The following is a 23788-nucleotide window of genomic DNA, read 5'->3' on the forward strand; positions in this document are numbered from 1 at the left end:
TCTCTCACTCTCTCAAATAAATAAATAAATAAATAAATAAATAAATAAATAAAACCTTTTTAAAAAACGATATAAAGAACCTTCGGAGAACAAAAAAATGAGCTTGTGGGAAGTAAAGACATGAGTGCAGAAGTTACAAAAGAAAGGGAGGCACTTACCCAGCCTAGAGCACACAGACAGAAAAGATAGAACATACAAAAAACACAGAAGAAAATCTGAACCTAAACCCACAAAGACCTTCAAATAATCGGCATTTCAGAAAGACAGGAGGGGAGGAACTTGCCAATGAAATAATTGCCACTGAAGTAGTTCAAGGATATTCTGCAGAACAAAAGAACACGAGTTCTAGAAAGAAAGAAAGACTGAAGGACCCATACAGGAAGTGAAAATAGACCCACCCCAACGTGCGTGAATTGGATATTCTTTGGGACAGAGAAAAGATCCCTCCTCTTAAGAGAGGGGAATAAAATAATCTCATACGAAAGGTGAAGAATACAGACGGTTCCAGTCTTCTCCACTGTTTTGGAAGCTAAAACACAAAAGAACAAAGTCTTCAGAAGTCTGAGGGAAAATTATTTCCAACCTGGAATGTCAGACCCCAGCAAACCAGCCATCAAGGGTGACAGTATTTTCGACCAGACAGGGTTTCAAAAAGCAGCCACACCTGCTTTCTTAGGAAGCTCCTGGAAGCTGTGCTCCACTACTGAGAGGGAGTGAACCGAGAAGAAGGAAGACATAGGATTCAGAAATCAAAAGGAGAGGGACTGAAGGACTCCCAAGGATGATGGGGAAGGGAAGCCATGCAATGACAGCCGTGTCCCTGCAGACAGGTGGCCAGAACAGACTGGAATAGTCAGGGCTCTGGGAGGGACGTTGTGCTGATGAGCAATGACAGAATGTCCCACGTAACTGAACAAACACCTTGGGACAAGATTTAGATGACTGACCGTCTGCAGTAAAATTGGTGATAGGGACTCTGAAAATGAAACAAACACTGAGAAAGAGAACCCCAGGATGAGATTCATGAAAACAATAAGTCATTCAACAAAGGGAAACTATTCACGATGTTCCTCTTAGCTCACATCTAACTAGGAGTCACAGCTTTAATTTAATTTAGAAAAATGATATCCAAGCAAAATAACGCAATAACTGTATTTCGCGGATGGTGGGGCTGAATGTGCGCGAACGTGCTTGGCAAGGAAGAAAAAGAACTCAACTCTCATCTTGCCTGGCGGGCATGGTTACGCTATGAAACCCAGAACTGGCCCTACGCACATGTCATTTAGAGACAGAGGTGGGCGGCAAAACCATGAGTTTCAATATTGGGAAAGAGGCAATGAGAGAAGAGGGTCTAGGATTGCTGTTTTTGGCAACAAGCCTCGTCAAACTAGTTGATTCTAAAGTATGCCCACGTGTGAAATTGCTTTGAAAAAAACTGAAGGAGCAAAAGAGGCGTAGAAGGAAAGGAAGGAGGGCGGGAAGGCGAGAAAGAAAAGAAGGAAGAGAGAGAAAAGAAAGGAACGAGGAGCAGGAGGAAGGCAGGACGAAAACAGATGAGCGACTGGAGACAAGTCCCTGCCGGCGGTAGGTGGAAATCCCCGGGGGACGAGGTCTCAGGTACTGATGCTCTGTGGGGTGGTGTCTCTCTCGAGGTCCCCACCTACTACTGCTGCTTTAATCCGAGCCAGGGGCACCCGAGAAGCCTGGCTGGCAGCCTGCGCTGGCCGATGCAGCGCCGAGCCCTCCAAGCTCCCGCCGGGATGAAGGGGACCGGGGCAGCCAAGTGCCAGGGAGGAGACCAGCCGAGCTGCGAGTGCCCACGCTGGCCCAGGACGGCCCCCACCCCCACGGGCCCTTAGAAAGCCCTGCAAAGAGCATCTGAGCAAGGCCGGGAGGTCCCCACTTCAAAGCCCCACGCTAATGCCTCCCGACAAGCGTGGCCGAGCCTCGGGGTGTTCTCTTGCCGCTGACAGTGTCTGTTCCCAGGCAAAGCCAAGGGGAGCGAGGCGGTGTGAGGCCAGGGGCACGCTGCGACCGAGCAATGGCCTGGTGGGGGAAATGTGATTTCACCCCCAGGCCCACAGCCAAGCATTCATGCCCATCCAGGGTTGGGGCCACTTTGGGCTGGCCGGTCACGGGGTGTCTCCCCCAAACACCCTCTCCCCCTCTTCTTCCCACCACGGTGGCTCTTGGGTCCCAGCCCCAACCCCACCCCTAGGCCCATCCACTGGGTCTTGAGTCACTTCTCCCCCAGATGGAGAGGGCAGGGGGATGGACACAAGGAAGGCGGGTTTGGAGGCAGACAAAAGCCCACTCCATCACCTTCTCCAAGTTGGTAATATTAGGCAAAGTACTCAATCCCTGGGCCTCAGTCTTCATCATCTGTAGCATGGTGATCATATCTGCATCACAGGGTCGCTGTGAGCTTCATAAATAATGCAAGACCATGGCCTCCATTGTCTCTCACTGCCTAACGCCCTCCCCCAAAGCCCAGCAGTTAAATCAGCTGCCACTCCGTTTGCCCAGGATTCTCATGGGTCAGGAATTTGGCAGGGTGTGAGAAGAAGATCTGCTCCACACAACATCAATGGAAGCTCATTCAGCAGATTCAGCTGGCCTGTGGCTAAGCTGGAAGTTCTAGAATGGTCTCAGCCGCACGGCGGGCAGTCCATCCCACCTGCTGACCGGGAACTCAGCTACGGTTGTTAACTGGGGGGCCTCGGCTCTCCTACAAGTGGGATGCTCCCCATGGCTGCTGGGTTCCAAGGAGGAACATTCCAAGATGAAAAAGAAGATATTGCCAATCCTATAAGCAATGGGGCTGGCCTTGGAAGGTACAGTGTCCCTTCTAGTACATTCTATTGGTCAAAAGGTAGCTCATAAGCACGGGGTGGGGGAAACAGACGAGGAGAGTAGCATCACTTTGCAACCGTCTTTAACCCATTCTTATTCCTGCCTCTTCTTGGGGTGGCTGTGGTCAACACCCATTCGTACACTCAGTCATTCAACAATGACTACTTATTGCTACACACCATGCACCAGGAATACAAGCAGTGAGCAAGAAAGCACCAGTTGCTGTTCGACGGGAGATTAGAGCCTTCCAAAGGCGACCCTTTTTGGAAGCCATCCATTATGGTAAAGAGTGATGTAGAGCACTGAAGGTATCTCAGAACACAGGGAGGGGTCCCAGGTGAGGACAGGCCTCCCCAGACGGGACCCCTAATGGGAGACTGGAGGAGGTGAAGGAGCTGGCCAGGCACAGAGAGACAAAATGCTGCTTGCTACACATTTTATTACCATGTAGGTAGGGGAAAGCCACAGCTGAGGAGGGCAGCTGCCACTGAAGAGAGAACTAGTTATATGCACAGATTTCCAAGAGAAGGGGGCAGTCATGTCATGGGGAAGGGGCACATGAGGAAGCACTGACACTGGTCACGAGGCAGAGGGAACGGGGTAAATGTGGGCCAGAACCTTTGCTGTGATTTCCACAGGAGAGGGAGGCAGCATTGGCCGGCTTAGGTGGTGGTTATCAGCAGGGACAAGCTCAGCTACACCTCAGTAATAAGCATCCCACAAACCTAAGAAACTTGGAACGGCAAAAGTTTCTTCCTGACTCATGCTGTGCAATCCATGGAGGCTGAGGCAGGATCCTAGATGGGCCATTCCAGAAGGGCCCTGATTTCTTCCTCAAGGAATAGTGTCCCAAAGGCTAAAGAGTCAAGTCTGGACTTCCCCATCCCTACCCCACGTCCCCCAAGGCCCATTTCTTGTACAAAGCTGGTGAAGGGTCAGAGGGCTGGTTCTCTGAAACTGACCGGCTAACCCAAGCCAAGTGGAATTAGTTGGAAGGCTGGGGGGCTCCCTAGGATGGAGGGAAGCCAGCTGTCCAAAAGACAGACCAGCTGGCAGCCTCCATGGGTAGCTAAGAGCAGGGCCAGCCAACGAACAGCCTCTAAAGTCAGAAAATCCCCACCATTCCAGGCTTTTCTCTTTCCTCTGACCAAAATGCACATTCCAAGGAGTGTCTAGTTGACCACACATAGCCACATGTTCACCCGAGGTGGTGTCCGCTGATGGAGGGTAGTATTTCCTGGAGGAATCCGGAGCATTGCCATCAGGATAGAGAAGCCAATAAACCAAAATCCATCAGATGTCTGTTACCACTTTTCACAAGATTGTTTGGGTTTTTGTTTGTTTGCTTTTACTTTTTTATTAAGATAACAGACATACAAAGAGGACACGGGTCCAGTTTCTTCATATGAATACACCTGTGTAGCCAGCACCCAGCTTAAGATGGAGCTAGCCAGCTCTTCCCATTCCTGATGCCCCCAAAGGGGCCTACCTTTCTTACCTCCATCCCCACATTCAAGTTTGTTTGTTCTTGACCATGGTGTAGGGAGAATTAGACAGTGTGTGTGCACATCTGTCTGCCATGGTTCATCACTGGAGCTGCGAGGGGCACCCCTGTTGTTACACAGAGCAAAAGTTTGTTTTGTTTGTTTGTTTGTTTGTTTGTTTGTTTTTTGCTGCTGTCCTTTGACCATGCAACAGTTTACTTACCCGGTGGCCTAACAATGGGTCTTTTGGGATCCTGGCATCATATATTTTTCTCAAAACTGAACCAGACTGTTTGCGAGGGCAGACACACACTGAGGCCAGTGTGAAGAGCCTAGTTGTCTAGTTGTTGCTGCAAAGGTCTCAATGACGTCAGCCTCCTCTTCTGGCCTGGAGCCGCCGTAGCCTGTGACCCCAGCACGGCGTCTCAAGTGTGGGCACTAACATGTGTTGTGAGATGCACAGGGCAAATCCCATCTCATCCTGGACTCCTGGACTCGTGCTCCCTGCATCCCACCCTGATGGCTGTCCCCTTGAAGAGCTCTCCTCATTGACTCCTCTTGACTACTTTCACATGGGCTAATCTCCCAAGGGCCGGTGCTCTCAGTAGCTGGCACAGGACTGACTAGCACATGGATGAGGCTCCAGAAGTATGTGTAGGATGGATGGAATTAAAGAGAGTTGACACAGAGATGCCACCCTGGGCTGGAGGACCATGGGAGGGACGTGAGTTGCAAGCTCCCAGAGGCCTGCATCCGCCTGGGCCTCAGGCCAGGTTCCGGCCTGGCAAGGACAAGGACAGACTCTGTACCTGTTTTTGCAACAGTCAGCAGAAGGCTGTGTCTTGGTTCTTTCGGGCAGGGCCTTTGCAACCTGGCCTATTAGAGGGCTGAGACTGAGGAAGGAAAGTAGAGGAGCAGCCTCTCCAGACGCACTCTCATTGGCTTCCCAGGCTGGCTGGTCACCCTTGCCACCACGGTGAGAACCACAGTGGTCTTGCTCTCCTAAGAGAACCCAGAATCAAGCACCCTCCCGCAAACAAGCCAACTCCAGTTGAAACTGTTGCAGATCTCAACCAACTCCTGAGACTTCAATGGGCAAATCAAGAGGGTGTGCAGACTGAGCTCAGAGGGAGAGCTGAGACAGTTGGCAGAGTAGGGGTAAGGGAGCCACAGGCAAGAAACTCTGGGCAGCCCTCCAAACCAGTGACAGCATTGAGGGCTACTAGAGTTGGAAGAACTGAGATTTGGGACCTAGAAGACCCAGGAATGAATCCCAGCTTTGCTACCTTCCTGCTCTGGGACCTGGGACAAGTCCTTCTCCGCTCTGAATCTGTTTTCTTTTTCTTTTCTTTTTTTTTTTTTTTTAAGATTTTATTTATTTATTTGACAGGCAGAGATTACAAGTAGGCAGAGAGGCAGGCAGAGAGAGAGAGGGGGGAGGAAGCAGGCTCCCTGCTGAGCAGAGAGCCCAATGTGGGGCTCCATCCCAGGACCCTGGGATCATGACCTGAGCCGAAGGCAGAGGCTTTAACCCACTGAGCCACCCAGGCGCCCCTAAATCTCAGTTTTCTTAATGGAAAATGGGACTAACCTTAAACCTTAAAAGGCTATAAGGAAGATTAAATCAGGGGAGGTCTGTAAAAAATCTAGCACGGAAAAGAGGCTGGCAATCCCTCTCTTGTCCTTCTCGCCTTTTGATCTCTGCCCATTGGAAGGGAGTGGACAGAGGTGGGTAAATGGGACTGAGGACCCCAAGAGCAGCCGAGTGGGTCAACAGCTGAGACTGGTGGACAGGGCTCTGGGAATTTGCTGAAGGTCCTCCCCTCTTCCAGTCCTTCTTAAAATCCAGCCTCTGGGATCAGCTTGGAGCATTGCTTTTTAAGAAAAGCCCCAGTCGTAGGGCGCCTGGGTGGTTCAGTTGGTTAAGCATCTGCCTTCAGCTCAGGTCATGATCTTAGGATTCTCAGATCAAACCCAGCTTCCCTGCTCAGTGGGGAGTCTGCTTCTCCCTCACCCCCACCGCCCCACTCATGCCCGCTCTCTCTCTCTCTCTCTCTCAAATAAATAAATAAATAAAATCTTTAAAAAAAAAAGAAGAAAAAGGAAAGCCCCAATCCTCAAACCAAAAGCTAGAGATACAAGGGAATAAAAAGAACCAAAAAGAAAATCAAGTTCTTTTCCCTAAACTAGGGTAGTAATTGTAAATAAATGAGTGAGCGAACAGAATGAATGGAGAAACTGAATAAATGACTGAATTGAAGAAGAAATAAGAGCTAATACATAAAACATTTCGTGTGTGCTGAGCACTCAAACAAGTGTGTGCCTCAAGCCTCACAAAAGGTCTTATGAAGTAGGTACTACCATCATTCCCACTGTACAGCTGAAGAAACTGAGGCACAGAGAAAAGAAGTGACCTGCACAAGGGAAGCCGACCTGTAAACACTAGGTCCAGGACAGCAAACCCAGCCTACTGACTCCCAAAGCTTGGACCGTGGTGCCCCTCAAGCACAAAGTGAGTAGCTAGGTGGGTAGATGGGTAGAAGAGTGGATAGATGGAGAGATGATGGGTAGATAGGTGGATGCATGAATGCATGGATGCAGAATGAAAAAAAAAACTCAACAGGTGAGTGGGCAAGCTTTGATGACTGCAGGGAATAGGCCGATGCCTGAAGTTAATCACTGATTTGTTCCTGGCATCTGCCCAAAGGGCTGGAGTCAGGAGGAGTTAGGGTGATGTTGATTGGTGCCTGGAAACCAAGGCTCGGCCCACCCCCACTCTTCAGGTCTCTCTGCTGTTGCTGAAATCCCACCATTCCCAGTTCATTCCTTCAGGATTAGTATTGCCCTCAGCCAACCTACAGTTAAACATCAAATCCCATGGGAGGGGCCTCTCTGAGCACCCTGTGGTCTGAGCAGTGCTGGGAAGGGGATGTGGAGGGCAGCCCCTGAGCTAAGAGGATGTCAGAGTGTCCCTTCCCAGTCTCCAGGGACTGCTGCCCTCTCTGGGCCAGCCACACCACTCCATCCCAAGAAGCAGAGTCCCACATTCCTGGTACAGCCAAGACTTGGGGCAGCAAACTGGATAGCAGCCCTTCCTCTGCTCTCAGTTTTCCACTGGCAGAAGACTGGATGGCACGCTTTTATCACAGCAGGGGTCACATGGAAGCTTCCCCAGGCTTGGGATGCACTTGCGGCAAGAGTGTCTTTCTACCTTGCCTCCTGGGAAAACCCCGAGCAGGGCTTCTGGCTCTCCCAGAAGAACATTCCCAAGCTCTAGACCTCAGTTTCTTCACTTTTCAAATAAGAAACATTACCTGTACCTTCTACCTCTCAGGAGTAATTGGTACTTGTTTTAAAGGGGTTGGGAAAGTTTAATTAAATTGCACCTGTGTTGGTCATTGTTCTAATCATTTTATAAATAAAATGAGTTTAATTTTCCTAAAACCCTAGAGAATACATTATATTATCCTTCCCGCATTTTATAGGTAAGGAAACTAAGGCACAAAAGGGCAAGAGCTTCAAGCCCAAGTGGTCTGTCCATAGTTTGTGTCCCTAAGTGCCTTGCTAGAACAGCTCTACCCTGAGCCCAAGCCAGCACCATACGTGTCCCTGCCCAGCCCCCACCTTCACACCCAGAGGTCCCTATCCCCCTCATTCTCAGCCTTCTGTACTACTGAGCTGAGCATGGGGAGAACAGGCTTTCTTTACACCAACATCCCACTGCCCCTCCTCAAGTCATTCCCCTGGACCAGCTAAGCCCCCTTCATCCTCATTTTTCTCCCCTTACCCTTCCTGCCCAGCACCAAAGTCTGCATCTCCCTGACCCTGGCGATTCCATCCTCCCTGAGAAATCCCTCTGCTTCTATCCCCCCACATTCCTGCCCAGTGGAGGCTACCCCATCCCTCATTCTGATTCCCACCCTCAGAGGGAGGTCAGCATGCTCCCTTCTTCTGCTGCTACAATCTCCTCTTAGAGATGACAGGGGAATTTTCACTGCTTTTAGGAAAGAGAAGGAGCTCCATGTGAGGCTAAGCACCCAGGGAAAAGGGCCAAGAGTGAGGATCCTATAGGAACACAAAAGTGTATCTGTTGGGAGCTATGTGTTCCTTGCATGGCCAGAGAGGCCCAGGGCTGCCCTTACCATGGGAAGCTGTGAAGAAGGGACAGTACACTGGTCCTAGAACCTCCAAGGATGATGGCTTTCCTCAAAATCAGAAGAGATGCCAGTTAATCACAGCAGAGATCAGTGACAAAGGGACTGCTGGTAATTAGGAGTTTTATTTCTTTAATTCTTGCTTTAAATTGTGTTCCTTTTTTGTTTATGTATCTTAGGGTGTCTAGGTATTAAACTATGCTATCATTTTAATATTCTGTTGTAAAGATGTTTGATTGTTTTAATATTGTGTTTTGTGAACATGGTTGAAAGTTTGATGTTTGTGTTGATGACACTCAGGGGCCATATAATCCCTGGGCCTATGCAGCCAAACTCAAGAACCATTTTTCCTCGGTGTAGGCACAGTGCTGAAAGAAACACCCCAACCCTAAAAATCCAGCCCTGCAAATCCAGACCTGCATGGAGCTACAGGAAATAACGAGAAACTAAAACAGGCACCAGTGGGTCTGGGAGTCCAGAAAAGAAGAGAGGAGGAGGGGAAAGGAAGAGAAGTCGTCTCTGGAAACATGCCTGGAGGAACAGGGATCAGTGCAGGCTGTGAGGAGTGGTGGAATTGCATGACCACCCTGGAGGAGAGGCATTCCAAATGGAGATGACATCGGAGTGAAGATGTGGAGGTCAGACCAGGGTCAGGGAAGAACAGTCAGAATCTAACCAGTAAGGAAAAATCAAGCACATGGAGGCATAAAAGCAGGTGATACTAAGGAAACAGGAAAGCACTTGTTAAGACACAAAAAGCACAGACCATAAAGAAAAAGAATGATAAATTTAACAACATCAGAATAAAGATATTTCAAAAGTAATCAGATTAGCCACAAACTAAGAGAAGATATTTCTAATGCATCTATCTGACAAAGGATTGGTATCTAAGTAATACATATAATAAACTCCTACTGATAAATTGGGAGAAGATGGACAACCCAATAGAAAAATGGGCAAGAGATATGAACAGGCAATTTGGAGAAAAGAAAACCAAAGTGGCCAATAAACATAGAGGACATTCAATTTCATCATTAGTCATGATGTATTATGATTAAAATTAAATAAATTAAGACCATAGTAAATTACTATTTCTCAAAAAATAAAAAAAGGAGAAGTCTGACAATAGTAGGTGTCAGTGAGGCAATGGAGAACCAGGAACCCTCATACTTTGCCTATACTTCCACTTGAGAGAGCAACTGGGTGATACTTAGTACAGTCCAAGATGTCCATACTCTACAAGGCAGGTGCTGTGCTCTCAAGTATGTAAGTGAGGCAATTTTTAAGAATGCAAATTGCCTGATGTTCCCCTTATCCACAGTTGGGCTCTATGTTCCTTCCCCTGAAATCTGGATGAGTCTATGACTGCTTCAATCAATAAGTTCAATGGAAGTAATGTTAAGTAATATAAAAGTCATGTGGCTTCTGCCTTGCTTGCTGGGCTACTGACCCCTGGGTCCCTGAGCCCTCATATCTGATTACCCAAAGACCACTTATGCTGGAGAGACCAAAGATAGGTGCTCTGGTCACCAGTCCCACTGAGCTTAGTCTTCCAGCCGAACCACCTTCCTGACCAACTCAGAGTAACTCCAACAAGTGAACCCCACTGAGTGACAACAGTCAATGCCTCATGGAACAGAAGCATCTCCCAACTGAGCCCTGCCCCCAAATTCCTGATACACAGCATTGTGAGATAAAAATGGTTGTCATTTTAAGTCACTAAGTTTGGGGAGAGTTTGTTATGCAGCCGCAGATAACTGGAACCCCATCCAACAGAAATCCATGCACATGCACACCAAAAGATATGCACAAGAATGTTTATTGTATCACCGTTTGCAAAAAACAATTGGAAACAATCTCAAATTTCCATCAAAAGGAGATTTAAAAATCATGATATATTCACGCAATGGAATACATTTTAGCAGTGAGAATGAATGAATCGAAGCTACATGTGACAACATGGACCATCTCGAAACAATATTGGGCAAAAAAACAATTGCAGAAGGATATGTACAGCTTGGTAGCATTTATATAAAGTTTCAAATTATGCAAAACAGTACAATATCTTGTTTGTGGATACTTACCTATGTAACAAAAACATAACCACATGCAAGGGAATGAAGAACAGTGAATTTATTATGGTGGAGATGGAGTGGGAAGGGCTCCATAGGGAGCTTCAATGTTCCCAGTTGTTTTATTTCTTTAAAGAAAATCTGGAATAAACATAAAAATATGTTCTGCTCTGACAAAGCTGAGAATGGCTCCTGCAAGGGGATATTTCAAATATGTAACAATTCCTAAGATAGTGGCACCCAGGTGTGCCCCACATCACACCCAAAGCCTGGGGCAGGCATTAACCCTTCAATTGCCAGGTGGCAGAGAGGTCTAGGAGGTCTTCATTTTGGAAAGCATGGTAATCCAAGAGCTCAGGATGACAGCTACATACCAGCCCCTATGAATGTAGTTTAGTATTTTAACAACCTGAACATCCCAGCTGAATATGAGCTTGGGATTCATGACTATTAATTACATTAATTAATTATATTATTCTCAACTTTTCTGCCTGTTTGAAATGCCTCATATTTTTTAAACGGTTGTAGATAAGAAGGGCACTGGCTGTTGCAAGAGTAGAGGACAGGGAGGCGGAGTCACCTGGCCATGGTGGAACAGGGGACATGGCAGGAAGTAGCTTTCGCCCTTGCTAACCGAAGTTCCCCCTGTCCCTTATAGCCATCACTCCTGCATGATTCTTTACTTCTCTGGTTCATTCCTCAAACATCAGACCCCCTCTGAGTGCCAGGCTTTGGGTACACAGGGACAACCCAATCTCTTATACTGTAACCGGGGCGGGGGGCGGGCAACAGGGTGTCAGCCACAGGAGGAGGGGCCCTAGATCAGGGTGGAGGGGCAACTGGACAAGAGCGACAAAGGGCCTGTAGGGGTGAATTGGGCAAAGAAAGGGAAAGGCTGAGCAGGGTGACAAGGTGTAACACACAGATATGGGTCGTCTCTCCAGGACACCTGCCTTCTTACAGATGACCATCAGGCAAGGCAGGATAGGACAGGGCCATCAGGGAACTAGTCTGCCAGCAGTGGGATCACTGGTAGGGGTGAGCCTTGGAGTAGGGCATCCATTCAATTCTACCTAGAGCCTTGGAAGACCTTAGTTATCTTCAGGGGGCCTGGGCAGAGCTGTGGGGCCTTCCTGGAGGTAAGGGCAGGGCACTGCTCAACTGGCATGAAGGATATGAAGCTTGAGCCTTACCCAGCAGGATGGAGGATAGGAGGAAGAAGTCCGGTGATATGTGACCCAGAGCTGGCCCACCCCCACTCCACACTCAGAGACCATCAAATGAGCATCATGTCATGTTCTAGATGTCTGAAAGGGCCTTTGGGGTCACTCAGAACATCTTTCCTCAGCCCTGCTATAGAGCCATAACACTGCAGTAGTGGGGTACAGGTGGGAGGACAGAGATCTCCACTCTGGCCAGCCTCAGCCCTGGAGGCTTGGGTCCATCTGAGGGTATCCAGATCTGGTCCAGAATTGGGAGGTGTCCAGGAAAGTAAGAAAGGAAGCAGTGGGGGTTGTGTCTCCTCATCCTTGGCCCATCATCATGGATTTGAGCCTGGATAAATTCACGGCTCTATCCCAGTTACCTGCAAACACACACACACACACACACACACACACACACACACACACACACACTGGCCTCATTGTCTCCCACAAAGCCCTGGTCAGTCATGCTCCACTTAGCAGCCACACTGGACTATCTTCTTCTATCACTTTATTTTTGTACCTCACGTACAGAGACTTGAGTTAATCATAATCCCCAATAAAATACACACAGACTTTTTCTTCTTTTGCTTTGTGTATTTTATTTTCTGGGTTAGCCCATCTACCTCCCATTCCCGTCTTGTATCCCACAGGCACTGACCCAATATATTTGATCTATAGCCTTAATATGCCTGAAGGATAAAATGTGTAGTGAAATTTGATGTGGTTTTATGTGTTGTCAATAAACATTAAATGCAGCGGTTCTCAAAGTATGTTCCAGGGATCCACAAGCTTCAAAGTATTTTCATAATACTCGGACATTATTTGCCTATTTCGTCTCATTCTTTCGTGAAGGTATGGCGGGGTTTCCCAGAGTCTACATGATGTGTTACATCAGAGCAGAGTGAATCCATAAGCTGATGTAAGAATCCAGCTGTTTTTTATAAAGCCAGATATTTAAGAGATTTAAAAAATGTTAAACAATGCCACTTCTCACTCTATCTTTTTATTTTGGAAAATAAAATATTTTAATAAAATATATTAACATGTAATGGATTTGTCTTTTTTTAAATATATATATATTTATTTATTTGACAGAGGGAGGGATTACAATTAGGCAGAGAGGCAGACAGAGAGAGGGGGAAAGCAGGCTCCCCGTTGGGCAGGGAGCCCAATATGGGGCTCGATCCCAGGATCCTGAGATTATGAGCTGAGCTGAAGGCAGAGGCTTAACCCACTGAGCCACCCAGGTGCCCTGGATTTGTCTTTTTTAATAATTTCATAAATTACCTAAAATTTTCAGCTTCTGATGATGATAAATAAAGAACTATACCCACATGGACAAAATCTCTTTGGAGTCTTCAATAATTTTTAAGTGTATGAGACCAAAGTTTGAGGATTGCTGATAAGATGCGATCGAGCTCCTCCTTCCACAATTTTGCACTTGGTGAGTGACTTCAGCCGCCTTCCTGGGCTGTGTCATTCATTACTCCCAAGGGTGCTTCTGCTTCCATGGTGGCCTGCTGCATTCACAGATCCACTCCCTTGAAATGCACAACCAGGATGCCAGTGATTTCTGGCTGCCATAGTCAATGTCACTGTGAATATCCTCATTCATCCCCCCATTTGAAGAATTTTGTTGGGGCCTATACCCAGGGACAGCATCGCTGAGCCAAAGAACATATACATATTTAATTGTAATAAAAAAATTTCCAAACTGGCCATACCTGTTCACACTCCTACACTCAAGGTGCACAGAGTCCTCAGCTCCCCCACATACCTGCCAACACCTGGTATCCATCATCCACCCTTCTAATTTGCCATTCTGATGGATACAGATGGTAACTCCTGGTTTTGATGTGTGTTTCACTGGTTTTTGGTGAGTTGAAACATCTCTTCACATGTTTCAGTCATTCGAGATTCCTCTTCTGAGCACTGCCCACTCATATCCATCACCCATTTTTGTATTGAGTTTCCTGTTTTTATCTTGCTGATTTGGAGTCCTTTGAACAGTCTTGGTCAGTGCTCTTCAAAGAGGGGTACGGTCTAAGCCTGTCTAAGAAATGTCTTTTAAATCAAAGTACCTTTCTTCTTTTATCAAGAAATTCTTGCTATTATTTTTTTTTAAGAAATTCTTGCCATTAAAAACAAAAATCTCAGGTAAACTAAACAGTATGTTTAGTGACCTTATTTGATTGACATCTCCTTGCTGTCTCTTTTTTGTCTTATGATTTGTACTTTTTAGATCTTGTTTAAAGAATCTTTGCCATTTGAACTCAAGCTGGATATGAGATAATAATATTGAACCAACGGGTTCTTATCATTTTTGTGTAGGTATTAAAATGTAAAAAATAAGATGGTCTTTTCCCATGTCAGGCCACACACCAAAAAAAAAAAAGTTCTCTACACCTTCTGTTATTAACCTTATACATTAGTCATTCTCATTTAGATCTTCAGTTTATCTGGAGTCTATCTTTAAATATGATTTGGTGTATGAATACAACTTTATCTTTTCCCACATGGTCAGTTGTCCCATGAGCTACCAGAACCCTTTCCAGTTGTCTTATGTTGCTATCTTTAACACTCTAACTTGTCTCTGTGTATTGACAGGACAATTTCTGGTCTCCTTGATCTGGTCGTGTGTGTGTGTGTGTGTGTGTGTGTGTGTGTGTTCCTGCTCTAGTACCCCATCTTATTACTATAGCTTATAGTATCCTCATTGTCTGGCTGAACAAATACCCCATTATATGAATTCGGATATTGGTTTGGCTGTTTTAACAGGAACTTTAGCAAAAAGAAAGTTAATTCTCTTTTGTATAAATTTCTGAGCTTGTAGGCAGTTCTACTGCACATGGTCACCCAAATTTCCAGGTTCCATCGACTCAGTTGGTCCTCTGTTCCTTTGGACGTGATGCTCATTCACTGGGAGAAGATGGCTCACTGTTCTAACATACAAAAAGGAGAGAGATGTCCTTTTAAAGACATAGCCCCAAAGTTGCCCATACACCTACTCACATTTCATTGACCTTAACCTGGTTACAAGCCACCCTTTGCTGCAAAGGATTCTGGGAAAGATGGGCAGCCATGTGCTTGGGCTCAAACTGGGGAATTCCATACAAAAGTAAAAAGTATGGAAAGAATATGGGGGGACAAAAAGAAATGTCTGCCACACACATTCAATTTTGCTGATCTTTTTTCAAAATTGATTTACTACTCATGGACCTTTTTCAAAACAAGCTTTGAAATGAATTTGCTGACTTCTTTAAGAAAAAAATTCAGCAAACTTTTTTTTTATTAAGATTTCTTTTTACTTTACAGATTACTGTGGAGGGTTTTTTTTTTTTTTTTTTTTACATCCTTACGATGTCAACTCAACTCATTCATATAGAATATCTCTTTACCTTTTCGAATCTTTAGGAATTTCCTTCAATAGACAGCCTGTTGTCTCCAAGAGAGCCTTGTTTGCTTTCTGTTAGATTAATTCCTAGATAGTTCATAGGTCCTATGATGTTGTGAATTGTATCTCCGCTTTGATTATATGCTCTGGCCAGTATTACAGTTACAGGGCAGGGAGTGGCAAGCTCTGGCCTGCAGTTCAAATCCAGCTCATGGCCTGTTTTCATATGACCCATGGGGCTAACACTTCTTTTCATGCTTTTAAAGTGTTGTCAAGAAAAGAAAGGAAAAGAAAAAGAAGGTAGGATAGGAACCATCTGTGGTCTGCAAAGCCAAAAATCATTAATTATTTAGCTGTTTATAGATAGCTGGCTAGCCCCTGATATAAAGGAATGCTGAGGATATTTTTAAGTCAGTCTTTCATTCTGCCACATCATGATTCTTGTCATTTTTCTGTTGATTTACTTGGCTCTCCACGAAGTTACTAGTGTCTTCCAAAGAGGACAGTCTTTTCTCTTCCATGTCAATCCTTACACTTTGTATGTCTTTCCCTTCCTTTACAGCTTTGGCTAATCCCTGTAACACTATGTTTAAAAAAACACAGTCATGACAGTGTAAGTATAGTAGTCTTGTTCTAAATCTTAATGAGAATGGGGCACCTGGATGGCTCAGTTGGAAGAGCATGCGACCCTTGGTCTTGGGGTCATGAGTTCAAGCCCCATGTTGGGTGTAGAGATTACTTTCAAAAATAATTAATTAATTAAAACAACAAATCTTAATAAAAGTGGACCTAAACATTCTCCATTGATTATGATTTCACAGTAGATTTGGGTATATGAACTTTATCGAGGAAACTCCCTTCTCTTCTTGGTATTCTTAGAGGCTTTTAATTAGAAATTGATGCTAGAATTTCTTAAGTGCTATTGAAATAATTGTATGATTTTGTCCTTTCACTCATTAATGGGAAGAATTGCATGATAGATTTTCTGATGTTAAACTATCCTTGCATTCCTAGGGCAAACCCCATGTCCATTATGCTTGTGAGTTAAACAAGTCTATAATGTCTGTTCTGTACTCATCATGTTTTAGAATCTAGGTAATACTAACCAGTGTTATTAAGTTAACTGACCTCTTTCCTTCTTTGTCTAACTCTGGAACAAATTTTGTGAGAGAGTAAGTTTAATAAAACTCACCTGTAAGACTGTCTGGACCTAGATGTTTTTGTAAAAAGAATTGTGCTATCGTTTCACTTTTTTAAATCACTATCTGCCCTACTAAAGTTTTTTATTTCTTCTCCAGCTTGTTCATCATTTTGTGTTTTCTAGGACTTTATCCATTTTGTTCTGTTTATCAGTTTATTACCATGTGGCTCTTCTTACTATTATTACAGTCTTAGAATATTGTTCCTTAGAATATTAGAATATTAAAATATAGTTATTTTTATTTTTTATTCTACATTGTATTTGCATATTTATTCTATTTTTTGATCAGTCATATTGATATATTTGAAGAAGAACCTTTTGGCATTTGGCACTCTATCTCTTTTGATCTCTATTTCCTCAAATTCCTTATTTTATTATTTTACTCCTTTCTTCTGTTTCCTATATTGGCTTTTCCAACTTCTTGACCTGAATGCTTAGCATGCTTATTTCATTTTTACTTATTTTCTGGAAGATGTATATTTTCCTGGGAGTCGTTTTTTGGTTTTTTTTTTTTAAGCTGTGTCTCAAAATATGGCCATATAGAATTTTTATGGTCATTCAAGTCTAGGTATTAGATAATCCCCCCTGGTGATTTCCTCTTTAATCCGGGTGTAATTTACTAGGATGTTATATAGTTTCCAGACATTCAGAATGTTTGCAGTTATCCTTCAGTCCCTGATTTATGATTTTATTGCGTGGTAATCAGAGAACATGGTTTTCTGAAGCTGGTGCCTTTAAGCCTGCACTGAGGCTTCCTTTGAGGCCCAGCACGAGGATGATTTTTACGAATGCTCCATTCATGCTTCAATAACATTTGTGTTCTCTATTTGTGCAACATTTTATATGCCTATGTAAATTTGAGTTTATTAATTACATCTATCAATTTTTCACATCGTTCTTGGTCTGCTTGGTCAACCAGTCTCTAAGATGTGTTAAAACTAACAACTACAACTAACTACCAGTTTACCGAAGCAATCTGTCTAACACAAAAATCCAACCACGTCACTCCCATTGCTTTCCAAAAAAAAAGAGAGAGAGAGAGAAATAAATTCTCAGCTGGGCTTGAGTTAATGCCTCTCTCTTCATGCCTGGCTCACCTCCTCCACCAGTTCATCCCTTCTCCATCCACAGCACCCCCCCCCCAACACACCCTTCAAGCTTCCACCACCGTGAACTCCCTGCCATGAGCAAACATGAGGGACGCCCTGCCTCTCACGCCCTGTGTCTGTGCTCTGTGACTCTCCTCCCTGGAATTTTCTCCTGAGGCTGATCTAGCTCCTCATAAATATCCACTTGCCCTTCAAGATTCAGCTCAGGTTTTTCCAACTGCATCCACCCGCCATGGCCCCACAGACACCTGGACCGCAGCCAGGCCTCGCCACCTCCAGCTCCCGGAGGGGCCATGCCCCCTTCCACCTCTGAGCTGCTGCCCAGGTTGCTGTTCCTCCCGGGAAGCCACTTCTCCAGATGCTCCTATGTCTGCCGCATCTTCTCGACCTTCACCCGGCCTCCCTTTCTCCTACAAACAACTCTTCCCCCAGGGTGTGCGTGCCTCCTTCAGATACAGCTTGCAAACATTTACTGGGTGCCAACCCCCGCCCCCACATTCTCCCACTTCCCTACGTCCATGTGCTACACGTGTGCTTGACACTGAGTAAAGGGATGAGAGCCTCCAGGCCCTTCCCTGGAGGAATTTCTATTCTGGAACGGGAAGTGGCAAACTCAAATGTCCACGGGGTCCAGGGAGGCGCTATAAACCCATCGGCGGCCAGGCGGGGACTGTGAGACCACTTCCTATGTGCCTCAGACACCAGCACTGCTCGTGTTTGAAAATGCGGGCCCCGTGTTACCTCATGGCCCAACTTTTCAGGAGAAGCCATGAGGACTTTAAAACGTTGCTAACAGGACACCTGGATGGCTCAGTCGGTTAAGGGTCTGACTCTTGGTTCCAGTGCAGGTCATGGGGTCGAGCCCGGCGTGGGACTCCATGCTGAACAGGAAGTCTGTTTGAGGCTTCTCTCCTCCTTCTGCTCTTCCCATCCCACACTCACTCGCTCTCCCTCTCAAATGAACAAATCATCTTTTTTTTTTTTTTTAAGATATTATTTATTTATTTGACACAGAGAGAGAGAGAGAACACAAGCAGGAGAACTGGAAGGCAGAGGAAGAGGGAGAGGCAGGCTCTCCACTGAGCAGGGAGCCTGAAGTGAGGATTGATCCCAGGGCATTGTCAGCTCAATCCCAAAACACTGTCAGCTCATTCAAATGTTTCTGAGATGGCGCTGAGCAAACAGAGCGAGCCTATGGCCTGCAGCCATCCAGGCTTCGGTCTCTGGTCTGGAACCATGTGGAGAGAGCATCGAATCCAGCCAGAGGTTCCCTGGGGAGAGGCCACTTGAGCTGGTGCTGGATGATGAGCAAGAGGGAACAGTTCAGAGGGGCTGGGGAGAATGTTCCAGGAAGAGGGATGAGAGAACAAATACTAACCTCAGTGCTTCTGATCAGCACCCCAGCCCGCCAGCCCTGGAGCAAGGAAGGCCTGGCAAACCTCCCTGGGACCCGTGCCTCCACCTTCGGTTGCATAAAAAGGATAGCCCCCTTTGTGGGTCCCTCGCCAGCCTCCCCCCAAGGCCTGGCCCTCTCCTCAGGACCAATGGGGAGGAGGAACCAGGGCCTCCTTTGCCACACCTGGGCTGGCACCGGGGAAAGCCACATTCGGGGACCCGAGGCCAGGACCAGAGTGAGGCTTACTTGATGGAGATAGAGCCCTGGCTTTTGGAGAGTGGTGATGGGTGGGGTAGGCCTGCAGCTCCCAGGTACCCTGTTCCACACAGACCCAGCACACCCCTGCTGGAGGACAGCCTCCTCTGTCACTGTGAGCCTGGCCAGGACGGCCCAGGAGACAGGTGGACCGGAGGTTCAAAGAGAGACATGCCCTCTCCAGGCCACTCCCTCGGATGGCCCAGCCCCAGCGGGTGTGTACCCCCACTGCGTTGTTTAGTCTTCTGCGTTTAATAGAGCTTTCTGTTTTCTGAGGAGGTGGAGAATTTTTGGAAGGCTGCGTGCAAGAGCAGACAGAAGAGCGGCTCCCCAGTTGGTCGGGCTCAGGGCCGCAGAGGTGAGAACAGGTGTAAACGGGCTTGCTGGGCCGGGTCAGAGCCTGGCAGCGGGCCCCCCACCCCGTGCCAATCCGGGAGCTGCACACATTCCCTGGGCGCCTCCTTGGTGTCAGAGGCTGCCCTGGCGTCCAAGGACGCAGCTGACACTCTGCGACCATCTGCCCTGAAGGGTCTTGAGTGCGGGGGTCGGGGGGGCCGGGGGCTGGAGGGGCTGCAGAGAGAAGGCAGAGCAAGGATGACCCACAGGCTCTGTCTTGAGAGGTAGGGAGGATTTGCCCAAGTGAGAGGGAGAAGGGCCTTCTGGGCCGTGGGCACAGCTTGGCAAAGGCACAAAGGTGTGAACGCCCTGCAGTATTAACAAATGCCAGCTAGCTCGCGGGTGGGGGTGTCCAGTCCAAGGGACTCAGAGACCGTGGGGAATGCTGTGGAGAAGGAGCCTCACCTTGCAGACAGTGGGAGGCACCAGTGGCCTCCGGCCTTAGAAAAGACCCCTGGGGAACAGAGGTGAGGGGCAAGCCCCGCGATGTGGGCCAGACCCTGTGAATGAGGCAACAGGTGATATCTGCCACAGAGAGAGAGGACTTGGCGGTGACCTGGTGCTCGGAGGGCTGCCAAGCGCCCCCCTCTGCCCAGAAGGTAGACCTTGGTACCAGGGAAAGGCTGGTTGACCAGAAGGTTTCGCCACAGAAGCGCTCTCCATGCACAGACCTTTGTGGGGTCACCTTCTCTGCAGGCCCGAAGGGACGCCTGGCCTCAGAGCCCCAGGGTTTCTGTTCGCAGGACTCTGAAGTGGTATGTCCTCCTTTGGAGCCTCGGGCCCTCTGTCGTGGCAGCAGGAGCCAAGAGACCCGGGAGACGTCCAGGACCCACACTCTGTGGGGCGCTTTTGGAACTGAATCCCTGCCCGCAGCAGCCTGGCCAGGGGAGGGGTGGGGGCTGAAAGTCAAGATTCAGCTGACCATTTAATCCAGCTCTCCCTCGGAGACAGTGCGACCCCAGCCAGGTGTCTCTCCTTCTCTGTTTCTGCAGGCCAGGCCCTGTGCTAACTGACCTCAGGCTTAATTCCCTCCAGTCCTCACAAACGTCTGGGGTAGGCACTTTCCCTTGGCCCCATCTAATAGATGGGGAGACTAAGGCTCTAGGGAGAATCAGGCCTTGTCCCTTAGAAGTTATAGTCACATGAATCCGCCCTCACCAGAGGCCAAATTGTTCTGTATCCTGACTGTGTGCTTCTCGGCCTTCGAGGGAAGGAAGGATCCCGCCCCTGGGAGACGCTTGCTTCCCACAGCAGCTCCTATCCCTACCATCCTGGGCTCTGAGAAATTGTCAGGCAGGTGGAATGACCCAGTCCCAAGTGACTTTTCCTATCTTATTTGTCTTTTCTGCCTCAAAGCAGAAGACAACCCTCCCCACTACCCAAATTCCTGAAGTTCCAGAAATTTTCAAAGAAACCTCCTGCAAAAAGATATGGCATCGGGACCACGTGACCTTGGTGGGGGTCACCCAGCCTCTGTTAGTGTGGACTGAGAGAGGCAGGTAGAGTGGGAAAGCTTCCCAAGCAGGAAGGTCACCCCCCACCCCTGGGGAAGGGGTGAGCTCTTGAAGCTGGTGGCACATGTGAAGGCACATAGGCATGCTGTCACACTCCCTAGGGTACACACACTTGTCCTCACAGTCATAGAGCCCCTAGGGGTGTTCGGACATAGAAGAGGGACCTGCTCCCCCCAGCCTGGCCCTTCCTCCCAGGGGGAGCGTGGGCTGGGTTCAGGGGCCAGGGAGAGACCTCTGGAGGAAGGGGAGGCAGGAGGATGTCCTTTCTGCACATCCTCTTCTTCCTGAAGCCTCCTGAACCTCCAGCCCCTGACTCCACCTCGGGTCAATGGATCAGCCAACCAGGCTCAGTTGCTCAGGCCCCCAGCAAAACGCAATTTGTCCCTGGGGTGGTGGGTTTCAGGGCTGGGCTTGCACCCCCAAACTCCCCCACCCTCAGCCACAAGCCATAGCACCTACCACTGTGGCATCACTGAAGGGAGACCCAGCCCCCCTCAACACGCTCAGGTGACTTCTCAACTCTGTGCCCCTGGGGCCCCATGCCCCCAGCACGCTCATTACCATACCCCCACGGGCACACACGGTCACACGCACACACATTTACACACCAGTACGCAGGTACACATGCTCACAGACAAGTTGGCAAATTTCAGCTCACACATTCTTGCCCCCAGCATGGGGCCAGCACCTGTTAGGGAACGCCAGCCCCGCCAGCAGAAAGTTACTCCCTTTTAAATCAATTCTTTTCCCACAGCTGCTAATTATATCAAGAGGTTCGGTGCTAGCAAGCTTGAAAGTCTTCCAAACATTGCATTCATCTCTCTTTTCAGCAACGAGGGCCAGCCTCAAATTCAGAACCGGCCCACAGACAGTCACACCTAGCTAGAATTAAAGAGGCATTTCTGTGTGTGTTCCTTCCTGTAAATGGCAGAGGGTAAGATTTTCTGTGTTTGGTAGCGGTATGGTTTCCTTTCAAACCGGAGGTTTTCCGGGTTTTTTTGTTAATTTATTTTTTAATTAATCTAGGGGACACCTGGGTGGCTCAGTCGGTTAAGCAGCTGCCTTCAGCTAAGGTCATGATCTCAGGGTCCTGGGATCAAGTCCTGCATTGCAGGTGGGGGTGGGGGCCGGGTGTCTCTGCTCAGCAGGGAGTCTCCTTCTCCCTCTACCCACCCCCGAACTTGTGCACAAGAGCTCTCTCTCTTTCTCTATCACAAAATAAATAAAAACTTTTAAAAAATGAATTAATCTAAAGAAAAATATTACATAAGTAATGGTGTAGGAAGTTCCAGAGGATGGCACAGGTGGCCAGATTTTACTCAAGCATCACCTCCAACAAAAGGCCCTCTCTGACTCTCCTCCTCCCTAGGGTGCCCCGTGTCTCGGGTGCCACGTGTTTTTTCATCTGCGCCCCTGCAGACCCTGATCCCCCTGAGCCAAGCCCGTAACCCGTGAAGCCACTTGTGCCGGGGCTGTGGATCTGTCAGGTGGGAGATGGGTTTGGTGGCATGAACACCCCAGCACCCAGACGCCCAGCTCCACCCAATCTGGCCACGTTCTTCACTCTCTTACACATTCCTGCCATCTTCAGAGCCAGCCCTGTCGGAAGGATCGGCCCCCAGTCCAGATGCACAGTCTTGCCTAAACCTAACCATATCTCTTTCTGAGAAGCTCCGACCTCTCTCCAAGGCCCAACTCCACTTCCCCGCTGGCTGCAGACCCTCCACTGGGATGTCACACCGCCCCAATCCCACTCCTCTAAACCCTCCACCAGCTTCCCTCCTCCCTAGATGGACCGCACCAGCTCAGCTCCAGCTTGCCTCAGTGCCCCAGATGGAACGCCCTGGGGTTATCTGTCCATCCCTCCCTGCAGGTCCTCTCCCAGTCAGGATCATGAAGACTGGGGGTACGCACCTCCCTCATGCCATGGCCCCCACACCTCAGGTTCTGCTCACTGCCTCCCTGATCCAGCGCCCAGGCCTATGAGCAGCTCTGCCTTCTCAAGACCCTCCCTGCGCCTTTCAGACGATGTTACTCCCTCTTCAGCCCACCATGGCTCCCCATCCCTCACAGGGAGAGGTGTGAGGCGACCGGCATCCATGCAGCCCCTTCCCTGAGCTGTAAACTGTGTAGGTGTTCCACACATGGCACCTCGTGTAATCTTCACAATAGCCTGCCATCCCTATTTATAGATGAGGAAACTGAGGCTCAGAGACATGAAGTTAGGTCTTGAAGGACAGATGTGCAAGAAAGATGGCCTGTGCAGAAAGGCATAGTGTCCAAAATGGCACAGGGGCTAAGGGTCCATGCCCAGCAGGGGTGAGGCCGAAAGGGAGGCCCAGGGTGCAACAGATAGCATAGTGGAGAGAACAGAAGGCATCGTAGGGTTGGGGAGGCAGGAGGGGAGAGGAAAGCGAGGGCCAGACCCAGGGAGCAGGGAATGGGGAGGAAGGGGAACCCACTTCCTGGTAAGGTAGCTGGGGGTTTCAAGGTCCATGGGGGAGGTCAGAGGTTCTCAAAGGCCCTGGTGCTCTCGCTCTCTTCTTCTTACCCTTCGTGCCACCTGACACATTGTGCACTGGTTTCCTGGCTTTCATCCCTCCCAACCCCGCCTCCACACACACCCCGAAATGTGATTTCAGTGTGAATTCCGTGGAGGCAGGGCTCCCTCTGTTTTGTTCCCTGCCGAATCCCCAGTGTCTGGCCCCAGGCCGAGACCCACAAAAATATGAGGAATGAATGAACGATTAAA

The sequence above is a fragment of the Mustela nivalis genome, assembly GCF_964662115.1.
Source record: "Mustela nivalis genome assembly, chromosome: 11".
In the NCBI taxonomy this organism is placed as follows: domain Eukaryota; kingdom Metazoa; phylum Chordata; class Mammalia; order Carnivora; family Mustelidae; genus Mustela; species Mustela nivalis.